The sequence below is a fragment of the Megascapheus bottae genome, chromosome 12 (assembly GCF_031878675.1).
Source record: "Megascapheus bottae isolate mThoBot1 chromosome 12, mThoBot2.hap1, whole genome shotgun sequence".
Classification (NCBI taxonomy): domain Eukaryota; kingdom Metazoa; phylum Chordata; class Mammalia; order Rodentia; family Geomyidae; genus Megascapheus; species Megascapheus bottae.
In genome coordinates, this window is record NC_143520.1 from 29215222 (window position 1) to 29227086 (window position 11865).

Sequence of the window (11865 nt, forward strand, 5' to 3'; positions counted from 1 at the left end):
GAATGATATATTCATTCACAATGTCATTTTCTGGCTTTTACACCATGGTGGCACTCTTTCAAGAGAAACAAGAATGCTTTGCCTCCTAGACAAAGTAGATACGAAGAGTATAGTGTGTGGTATGCTTTGAAAGAACATATTTCTTAGTAACACATCATTGACAGGCTCAGAGAAGAATGAATAGATATAATCAGACGGGCCAAAATAGCTGGCCAGTAATAATAGGGCTCTTTGCCTTCCAAACCTTCCACACTCCCCTTGACTCTCCACTCCATATATCTTCCCTCGTAGGGCTTTCCTGTCATCTGTGACATCAAAAGCATTTAGCCATGGCATTACCCACACTCACTTCGCATGTCTTGAGTCTCCACAAAGGCTAGGAGCTGGGATATATGATTGGGCATCTCACCAAGCACCCACCACAGTGGTGGCCACACAAAACTGGCCAGGATAGTGAGGTAGATGCAAACACCACTGGAGGAATACCATTACTGTATGCAGACTCAGCACCCTTCTGACAGAGAGCTGCTCTGCACCCTCTGAAAGCATATTCATCGATACCTGGGCCACACACACTGCAAGAAGCAACTTACTGAAGTATTACAAAATCAAAGTAAGAGCACAGACTTGATAAAACCCAGTAAGTACTGTTTCATAAAGTGGTTTTCATGGTTGTGTATGTGTGCATGTGGACTGAGTCATGCTTGTGGATTGTTTTTCAAGTAGTTTGCACAGCAGCACATCATATGAATTATTTGGTAGATTACATAAGGGTTCATTTCAATTCACTAGAAAAACTAGCTCACAATGAGGTGTATTCTTCTGAATGGTAGAGTTTCTACCCTGAATAACTTCAAGTAGCACCCCAGACACACAGTGTTGTAAGAGTAGGAGGGTGTTCATGTAACCAGTGGAAAGTAAAATGAGAATAACTCTTAAGTTTCCTCCCCATTCTATGAGCCCATGAGTCTAGATCTTAGGCAGTTTGCTACCAGTAAAGGCTCAATTAGGGAAGAAGCAAATCTACTGGATGAATGAATACAGCCTGAAATTTAATTTGGCCATTCATATTGACGTAGCATCTCTGTGAAAGAAGAGGCTGCAAGTTGTTTAGACTGGGGCTTCTCAGCCTAGATGAGCATCAGAATCAGCAAAGGACCGTATTAAAAAAAACACGAACCCAAATCCCAAAGTACATTCACCAAGACCCCGGCACCCAGAACTTGTTTTTTATTTTAATGCTTCTCAAGCAAGTGTTGGGAAGCAAAAATTTTGTGTACATAAAATACATAACTGACATTGTATAGCACACAGCAGGAAGGAAAACTGGATCTGGATTTTACAGGAAGCTCATAAAAAGAAAGAATTTAAAACCACAAACGTGAGGCTTTTGGCTTTTGCTCAGGATTTACAGACATGAAAAGAGCATCCATCACTCCATGCTTATGACAAATGAAAAAACACATGAACTGCACATTCAAAACTTTTTCAAATCCCCTAAACAGGAGAACACACTAGCCCAGAACCTAAAGAAGGTAGTATCTGTAAAAGGCAAGACATAAGCATTTGCTTGCCTCAGGCTGGTGCATTTATGTATCTAAGAAGCTTCACATAACCAAAAAGAATGGAATATAGGTAAAGAGCTGAAAGAACAAAAAGTCAGACCACTCAGAAGCAGAAAACCAAATTGAGACCTAAGGCTGACAGGAATATGGACATTAAGAAAATGTCTAGTGATGTAAGCAAACCTTGCAGCAAATGCATAGAAGTTGGAAGGCAGGACTATTTCTAAAAAGAACTATTGTTGCAGTATCAAATGCCCTACCAAAATGTCAAATTCACAACAAACAAATCTTAGGGCATATGAAAAGCAAGGCAAAACTATGCTTTTAAGACACAGAGTCATAAATAGAACCAGGCTCACATGATATAGATATTGATGTTATCAAGCACAAAATTTAAGATAATTATAATTATTTGTAAAGAAAAAAAAGACCCTAATGGAAAAGGCAGATGATATGACTATTATTAATTTGGGGAAATGGATAATTTTAGGAGGAGATAGAAAGAACCACTTGGAAATTTTTTTTTTGCCAGTCCTGGGCTTGAGCTCAGGGCCTGAGCACTGTCCTTGGACTTTCTCAAGGCTAGAGCCCTACCACTTGAGCCTCAGCACCACTTCCGGCTTTTTCTATATATGTGGTACCAAGGAATCGAACCCGGGTCTTCATGCATGCTAGGCAAGTACTTTAACCACTAGGCCAAACTCCCAGCCCCCCACTTGGAAATCTTAAAGGCTTAACTAACAGAAATGGAAATGCTTCTAACAGGCATTTTTTTCAATGTATTTGATACAATCAAGGAAAACTTCAATAGATATAACTCATATTAAAAGAAAAGGGCTAGGCAAAAAGAGAGGAGGAGGGAGAAAAAAGAAAAATAATTACACAATGTACTTAAAATAGAGTGAATTATACCAAAATTCTTAATGTATGACTGGAGTTAACTGAGATGTAATTGAAGTTTCAAAAAGAGGAAAGATGGGCCGGGAGTTTGACCTACTGATGGAGTGCTTGCCTAGCATGCATAAATACCCAGGTTCAATTCCTCAGTACCACATACATATAAAAAGCCAGAAGCCTGGTACAGTGGCTCACACCTGTAATCCTAGCTACTCAGGAGGCTGAGATCTGAGGATCAAGGTTCAGAGCCAGCCCGGGCACAAAAGAACCTGAGACTCTTATCTCCAATTAGTGTCTAGAAAACGGAAAATGGGGCTTGGCTCAAGAGTAGGGCAGTAGCCTTGAACTGAAGAGCTTAGGAACAGTGCCCAGGCCGAGTTCAAGACCCATGACCCCTCTACACACACACACACAAAAAGCCAGAAATGGTGCTGTGGCTCAAGTAGTAGAGTTTTAGCCTCGAGAAAGTCCAAAGACACTGCTCAGGCTTTGAGTTCAAGCCCCAGGACAGGCTGAGGAAAAAAAAAAAGAGAGAGAGAGAGAGAAAGAAAGTGAGACAAATGAATTAAAGATAAAAAGATAATTGCTAAGAATGTTTCAAAATTTTATGAAAGATAACAAACCACAAATCTAGGAAAGTCAAGAACACCAACCTGAATAAGTGGCAAATGTATGTGGATGCACACATACACGCACACGTGCGCACACACACACACACACACACATACACACACACATACATACATCCTATTTAAAAAGCTGAAAACTAAAAACCAAAAGAAAATATTGAATGCAATGCGAGAAAGATGAAAGATTTACACAGAAAGGAACAAAGAAAAGAACTATAGAAGGCCCCTTGCATGTATGAAAACAAAAGAGCAAAACCTTTTAATAATGCAGTAAAAATAAAGACTACCACAGAACAACCAAAACAGAGATAATTGCCAAGAAATCTACAATAACAGAAACATTAAACAAAGTTCTTTATGGAAGCAATATGGTACCAGACAGAAATACAGATCTACTAGAAAAAATTAAGAATGCTGGAAAAAGAAGTAAATGAAAATTAAATAAAATGGATTTCTTCTTTTTATTTGTTGCAAAAGATACCTCAATAACTAAAGGAGCAATCAGAAAACATGACTCAGAGAATCAGAAACCATTGGCTAAATCTAACTAATTGCTAAGTTTAGTGCCAACTATGAGCTGATGCTGCTCATATTTTTAAGTAATCATCATACTAAATATAATTCATCATACTAAATATAAAGAAGATTCTTGTCAATAAATTGAGAAAAGGAGAGCCGGGAGTTTGGCCTACTAGTAGAGTGTTTGCCTACCATGCATGAAACCCTGGGCTCAATTCCTGGTTACTATATACATAGAAAAAAGCCAGAAATGGTGCTGTGGCTCAAGTGGTAGAGTTCTAACCTTGAGAAAATCCAAGGACAGTGCTTAAGTCCAGGACTGGCAAAAATAAATAAATAAATAAGTAAAATAATTTTTTAAAATAAATGGAGAAAATGTATTTCATAAGCTATAAATTCAACCATAATAAAAATTTTCAATAAACTAGACACAGTCAGCATCGTACTTAATAGTGAAAGTTGGTTATTTTCTCCCTATGATAAGGAACAAGGCATGGGAACAAATACTCTTTTATCATTCCTATTTGACACTGTACTAGCATTCTTATCTATTGCAATAAAGCAAGCAAAAGAAATAAAAGGCAACCAAACCAAAAATAAGTAACAACAAAAATGCTGACTAAAGAAATAAAAGACACATAACAGACACATGTTCATAGATTAGAAGGTACTATTACAAAGATGTTAATTTTTATAAAGATGTTAATTTTTCCTAATTTGTTGATTAATTACAACCAAAATCATAATCCCAATAGAATACTTTTGTAGATATTGACAAGATCATTCTACAATTTACATGGAAATGCAAAGAGTCCCTATATTTTGAAAAGTTGCAGAACTTATACCACCAGCCTTCAAAACTTATTAAAAGACACATTAATGAAGTCAGTAGAGTACATTACAGTAGATACATTACAGGCCACCAGGTCAATGATTTGAATAGATTTCAAGAGATCCAAAATCAATGAACTCTTAAATGACAAAAGCAAATGGTAGTGTTTTTAACTGGAGCCAAAACAAGCTGAATTTGCACATGCCAAAAAAAAAAAAAAATGACCCTTTGTGTGTGTGTGTGTGTGTGTGTGTGTGTGTGTGTGTCTGTGTGACAGAGAGGGAGAGGGAGAGAGACAGGAGCTGTGGAGGGAAGGAGAATATGCTGGTCCTGGGGTTTGAACTCAGAGGCTGTCTGTGAGCTTTTCTTGCTCAAATCTAATGTTCTACCACTTAAGACAAAGCTCTACTTCTGGATTATTTGGTGGTTAATTAGCCACAAAAGTCTCACAGATTTCTCTTCCTCAGCTGGCTTCAAACCATGATCTGTGGGTCTTAGCCTCCTAAATATCTAGAGTTACACAAAAATTAACTCAAAAGCTGATCACAGACCCAAATAAAAACATAAAACTAAGAACCCTCTGGGAAAAAAAAAAAGATTCTTTTCTCTTCCCTTTCTTTTTTGTTTCCTTTATTTTGCCAGTCTAGGAGCTTGAACTAAGGGCCCCAACACTGTCCTTGGGCTTTTTCAAGACTACTAGTTTACCACTTGAGCCACAGTGCCACTTATGGCTTTTATATGTGTATGTGGGACCAAAGAACCGAACCCAGGGCTTCCTGTGTGCTAGGTAAGCACTCTACCTACCACTAGGCGATGCCAGCTCAAAGGATTCTTAAAGACAACAAATAAAACACAGACTAGAAGTAACAATTTTTTTAACACATTTCTACCCGAAGCCTCATCTAGACTATAAAAACAACTTATAAAACTCAACAAAGAAACAACCCCACAAATACAGCTAAGCAAAACTATCTCTATAAAATAATCCTATATTCAAAGGCTTCATATCTAAAATATATCTACAGCTAAAAAAAAATTGAATCTCTCCAAAACAAATCATCAAAGAAACAACCATCCCATTAAAAGGTGGGATAAAGACTTAAAGAGAGACTTCTCTGAAGAGGAAATAAGAATGGCCTATAGACACATGAAGAAATGCTCAGCATCTCTGGCCATAAAAGAAATACAAATCAAAACAACTTTGAGATTCCACCTCACTCCAGTTCGAAAGGCCATTATCAAAAAATCTAACAACAGATGCTGGTGGGGATGTGGCCAGGAGGGATCACTACTACACTGTTGGTGGGAGTATAAACTCATTCAACCACTGTGGAAGCAGTATGGCAATTCCTCAAAAGACTAAACATAGAGTTCCCCTCTAACCCAGCAATTCTACTCCTTAGCATTTATTTACCCAAACATTCAGAAACAAGGACATACTAAAGCCACTAGCACAATGATATTCATTGCAGCATTTTTTACCATAGCAAAGATATGGAACCAACCCAGATGCCCCTCAGTAGATGATTAGATCAAGAAAATGTGGTGCTAATACACAATGGAATTCTATGCTGCCATCAGAAAAAAATGGCATCGCCCCATTTGTAAGGAAATGGAAAGACTTGGGGAAAAAATCATATTACGTGAAGTAAGCCAGACCCACAGGAAAAATCTAGGACGCATCTAGGACTCTCCTAGCAGAGGATTACAATAGCTCAAAACCTAGGTACATAAGGTAATATAGGATGAGACTAAATGAAAGGAACTTTAAGATATGGAAACAAGAGCTTTATCTTGTGTGATTGTTGTTATTAATGTACTATGGTATTTCCCTTCTCTTTTTTTGCCCTATAGTTAATCACATATTGTTACTGTATCTGACTTTGTTACCTGGTATATTGTATGTACATTTATTTGTTTATTTGAAATAGGAAAGGGAAGGGAGCAAACAAGATGATTGGGGTGGGGGAAAGGAAATGCAGACAAAAACACGAGAGGGGGTATCAATGTGTGAGAAGTAATACACCTACTACCTGACAAATGTAAATGTAACCCCTCACTATTCTTACTTTTTCTCCTTCTATAAAGACTAAATAATTTCTGAAGAAAGTCATATTATATTTCCTTTGAATCTCTTCACCTAATATTGTTTTTATAATTGTAGAAATAATGTGAGATTTAACAAAAAAAATCTGCATGAAAGTAGCATTCACTATATAACTCACTTCCTCAAAGTGAATATCTGTCCATTTCCCCCAAACCATAGCTGTTCATGCTATATTTCTCACTAAACTCAAGAGAGAGTCCCAGCATTATGACCTGCTTGCTTCCCCAAACTGAACTCTTCCTTTAACCTAGCTTAATTTTCATTATAGTGCTTAGCGCCTGCAATATTAGACGAACCATAAACAATTTATCTCCTTATAGGAGACTGTAATCTCCATGAGGACAGGGACTTCTTTTCATTCTTGAGTACTCTTGTACCCCTAGCCTCTAAAACAGTGTATAACACACAGCAGGTACTCAGTACATATTTGTGGAGTGAATGACCTCCCAAGGCATATCTCTACCTCATTCCTGCATATTCTTCCATAGATCCTTGCCAGCTCATGGCAGTAATACTGATGAAAACAGAAAAACACATTGATTTCCTCCAGCCTCCTCCTTTAAGGATTAGTGACCTGTTATTGTTCCAATTTCTGTGCTAACTAGATATTGCAGAGAGAGCATCATGAGAGGTAGCATCCTTAGCTGCTCAATGGAACCCCAAATGCTTACCAATGGCTACCATATCTAATAGAAACGAGGACCTATGCTCACCTCAGGCTTTCAATGAAAACAGGTAAAATAAATGACTTTTAAACAGCATCTAGTAGAGGCTTCTTTGCTATGAAATGTAACTACTAATGCAGTTACTCACTAACTCAGTGTCAAGAAAATTGCTTTTTAGTCCAGGATCTACCACTAACTACAAATTCACCAAGTCCTAGCCTGTTAGTCTCAAGACAGCTAACAATGCTGAATCAAAGCCATGAATTTAAGCAAGCAATAGTTCTCAGGAGGAGGGCTGGGGAGGCCCCGGGGAAGGGTGGAGAACAGAGAGACTAGAAGAACCATATGTAAGATGTTTTCAACAATACACCACCCCTCCTAGAACAACCATCCCCCACCATCACAGCCTTAATCATTTTCAGGATTACTGAGAAGAGTAAGAAATTTCAGAAATCCTTAAAACTCAGCCCTTTTAAGGCTTTGAGGATCAAGACCAGGATTTACTCTTCTCCATGACACCTACCAAGGCATCCATCCCAGTGTCTACCTATCTGTTCTTGCTATTCTGATCTCAGTTCTTTTCCTCCCTCAGCCACAGCCTGGACTTCTCCTCTTGTGTTGCATATCCCCAATTTCCCATTTATGCCAGGCCTGGAAAGGCATGATGAATCACTTGTCATTGCCTGTAGAAGACACAAGTCACTGCCCACCTAATAGTCCCCCATGCTATCTCACTTTCTTCTTTGCTAACAGAATTCTGATTATGTTGAGATATGGAAACCTCAGGGAAAGTAAAGTCATTTCCCAATGGTATGCTTGGACAAAAGATTATAGCCCCCTCTTCTTCTCTGCCTGTGCCTGATTTAGGTATAAGCTATGACTATTCAGGCCAGTAGACTCCCAGTAGTATAGGAGACTTATGGAGAAATTTGCTTTTTCTCATCTAAAGGAAGACTAAAAAGTTACCGGTCCTTCACTCTAAACTGGATGTGAAGGCAAGATGGAGCTCTGATCACCCATGGAAGGTAGGGAAAATCAACTTCTAAAAGCTCCTTCTAACCAAGAGCTGACTGCTTTGAACCACATACACTCCCAAATACCTTAAGGAAATGGTAACACATCCTACTTGATATTCCATTGCATCAGAAAGCACTGGAGGTGAAACCTGACTGCATGGTGTGGGAAGTCTTTAGACCATTTCTCCTTTACAAGCTACTTATCTCTAGTTTGGATCTCAACCCTGGTTTTGTAGGGAGGTCTTCACAGAGTCCCCAGACAGCCAGTCACCATTATCTCCATTATCATTCTTTCAACTAGACTGTGCGCTTCTCTCCTCATGAGAGGCCCTGGTATGTGCTATGCATGTAATAAGTGTTGAAGAAGTGAATGAATAAACAAAACAACGAAGGGAAAGTGGACACACAGGTTCCTCCCATGCCTTGGATGAAGACTTGACTAAGAAATGTTAGCACCCAGGCAGTTTATACAGTGTATCTAACCTATCTGGACTTTCTTTAGGTGTCTGGGGGCAAAGGCAGAGGTCACACAGTTATTGCCTTCCCAGAACTCATAGTTCTCTCTAGAAGGTCTTCTCTTGGCTACTAGTTCCTGCAGTTAAGATGGAACTGTGTATGACGATGGCTGAACTCACCATCCCAAGCACTGACAGACCTGTGTAATAAGTCCACCCTATTTTGAAAACACACCCCCCATGTAATAAGTCCACCCCTGTTGTGAAAACACACACGCCTTGTAATCAGTCCACCTCTATTGTGAAAACACACGTCCCCCCATGTAATAAGTTCACCGCCCCCTTGTAATCAGTCCATCCCCATTTTGAAAACACCCCTCCCCCCAAGTCTGCTGAGACACTTTGGCCTTGCTTTGATTCAGGGCAAGTTATTCACCTATCTATGCCTGAAGATGAGTTGCCAGACTTATTTATTATTCCATACTATGAGCCAGTTTATACAGGAGAGAAGAGTTTAGATGCTTAGGAGCAAGAACTAACCCTGGAACTTCATGTGAGCACAGAGATTTAGCTAAAACTAAAGCTTCCACTTCTTTTCAGCGAATGCCTACATTGTATAAGGCAGTTTTCAAGTGAGTGAAGTCTAATCCAAAGAGAAGAATTCTGAGTTGGTCATAGGGAGAATAGCTTAATAACACACCATGCTTTTTTCGTGCCAGACCTGAGCACTGGCACCTCTTCATTTTGGTGGCCTGGAACAAGGCCAGCCAGAAACAAGCCAGGATGGTAAAGGGAGCTACCCACCTTCAATACATACACCTCTCCAAGTCTCCTAACATAAGCCTTCTGCATGCCCCTTCTGTACAGAAAGGCACAGACCTGGATATGTGAACTCTTAGTTAACACATGGCGGGGAGGGGGGGGCATGGAGAAATTCATCTAGCAGTGTACAACGTATGGTATAAAGGTCATATAGCATGAATAAGGAAACTGAGGCTCAAAGAAGTTAAGTAACTTACTCAAGGTCACAGAGGTAGTCGCTGAAATTCAACTATCACAACATACTACACTTCTGCCACTTTGTCCCTCAGTCACCGGGACCTGGGACGCGGAGAGCAACCCTGAACCCCCAACCATGGTCCAGAGCATACAAACCTGAAGCCTTCCTTACAACCGAAACCCCATGGAATGAATGTAAGCAGCCAGCCAGCCCCAGCTTTTCTGGAACTCACTAACGTGTTGGCTGTTGGTTATTTAACAGCAAAAGTGGAAGAGCCAGGCTGGGGGAGAGGCGCCCGCGCGGGGCCGCACACAGCGCCGCAGAGGGAAAGGCAGCGCCCTGGCTGCTCGCACAGCTCTGCGCCCTCCGCAGTAGTTTGGCCCCCCAGCGTCTCCCTTTGCCCCAGTACTGGCCCGCGGCGCCCGGGGCACTGAGAGACCCGCACAACTCCTCCCTGCCTCTGCCCTCAGCTCCAGTCCCGTCCAAATGTTGTCAGCCGCCCGTCTAGCCGCGACTCCGGGACCTCCACCCCCCCCCCCCCCGCCGCGCCGCGGCTCGGGCTCCGCAGGCTCCCGGCTCCCGGGGCGCGCGGGGCGGGGCACAGCGCATTGCCCGCCGCAGCCACGCGGCTCCGCAGAGCCACGGCGCGGGGTGGGAGGGTCTGCGGTTCCCCCAACCCACCTCCACCCCCGGCCCGCCGCGCCAGCCCGGCTCACCTGCGCGCTCCCTGCCCGCCGGACCTCCTGGCGCCCGCGCTCCAGCCCCAGGCTCTGGCTCCGGCGCCCCGGCCCGCCGGTGGGGGGCTGGCGTTAGTAGCGGCCGCTCGGGGCGGGGCGCGGCTCCTCCCCGCCCTAAGTCACCTGGGGGCTCGCGGGAGGGGCCCGGGCTGGGACAGGTGAGCCCCGCCTGGAGGGGCTCCAGGTCCGCGTGGAAAGCACGAAGATTCTCCGCAGGGTTGGGGTGGGGCAGGAGGGCCAGGGGAGTAAGGGGAAGACGGGGGGCGGAGAGACCGCCTGTTAGAAGGTATCTGGGAACGGCGAGAAGGCTGAACCCCCACCCCGAAAATGATCGCAGAGCTCGAAACACGGAGCAGGAAGCGCGGGAGTCCAAACCCTTGAGTTGTGGGGATGGAAAGCAGAGACCGCGCCCGCCCCCGGGAGTGAAAACGCTGGAACCAAGGATGCTGCACTCTTCCTTAGAGCCAGAACAACTCAGCCCTGTCCACACCTCAAATGACAGGCCCCCCCATATCTTTAATAAAATTAAGGTACAAATAAAATCATTTAAATGAGTGATGGCCTCCCCCTCTCCTGTACTGTAAACCCCAGGGCAGGCAGGAAACTTTACCTGCCCACTGGTGAATCTTAGGAGCCTTACACACTGCACCGTTCGGGTATGGCCCATTCTTGGGAGTTCGGTCTCGTACTGCCCCCCTTCCTTCACAGCCCAGGCTTGCTCCAGCTTCATTCCTATCTGATCAAATGAAAGCCCAAGTCAAGTTGCCTGGGTTTCAGGCACCCTTCCTGTCTGCTCTACTTCCGTCCCCAACACTGCCAGTCAAGCGGCTGGCTCCTGGGTGGTCTACAAGCCTCCTTCCTCCCCACCCCTCCACCTCCATACGTGGACAAACAGATCTTTAATGTGGAGTCGGCATAGACAGGGAAACGGAAAGAGAATGTTGTCCTGCTACACTTGCCCTGGTTGAAAAGCAGTCCAGGATTTGGGCAACTGGCCTAGGATCACAGAGCTGATGGCAGAGCTGCATCTGGAGCTCAGGCTCCAGCAGAGGGGGTGGGTGCTCTGACTTGCTGGTGAGGCCTGCAGTATGGCAGGAAGTGAGACTTCTGCAGACAAGTGGCAGGAGTTGACTCCTCCAGCTTGAGACCTCCCTCAATCCCATGGTCTTTCCAGGCTTCTAAGGGCAAGCTTGACCTAAGTCCTTACCTAGCATTTGCTGAGGCCATCAGCAGTTTCAAAACACCGGTATATCTTTTAAGGGCTTCACTCAATAACAAACAAATGACCTCAACACACACACACACACACACACACACACACACACACACACACACACAGAGTGATACGTAATACTGCCAGGCACACATTTGATTTCACTTATGGACTCATATCCATTCAGGACTGGGGATATGGCTAACCTGTAGAGTAGCTGCCTAGCAATT

General features: G+C 43.0%; 1 protein-coding gene across 3 annotated transcripts in view; it reads right to left on the reverse strand.

The window, feature by feature from the left end:
- Lypd6b (LY6/PLAUR domain containing 6B) overlaps positions 1-10484 on the reverse strand; it is a 176298-nt gene extending 165814 nt beyond the window's left edge. For all 3 annotated transcript variants that reach the window (XM_090343118.1, XM_090343119.1, XM_090343120.1), the window contains exon 1: positions 10402-10484. The gene's annotated coding sequence lies outside the window, so the exon portion shown is untranslated. The remainder of the gene's footprint in view (positions 1-10401) is intronic.
- Between the last annotated feature and the right edge of the window lie 1381 nt (positions 10485-11865).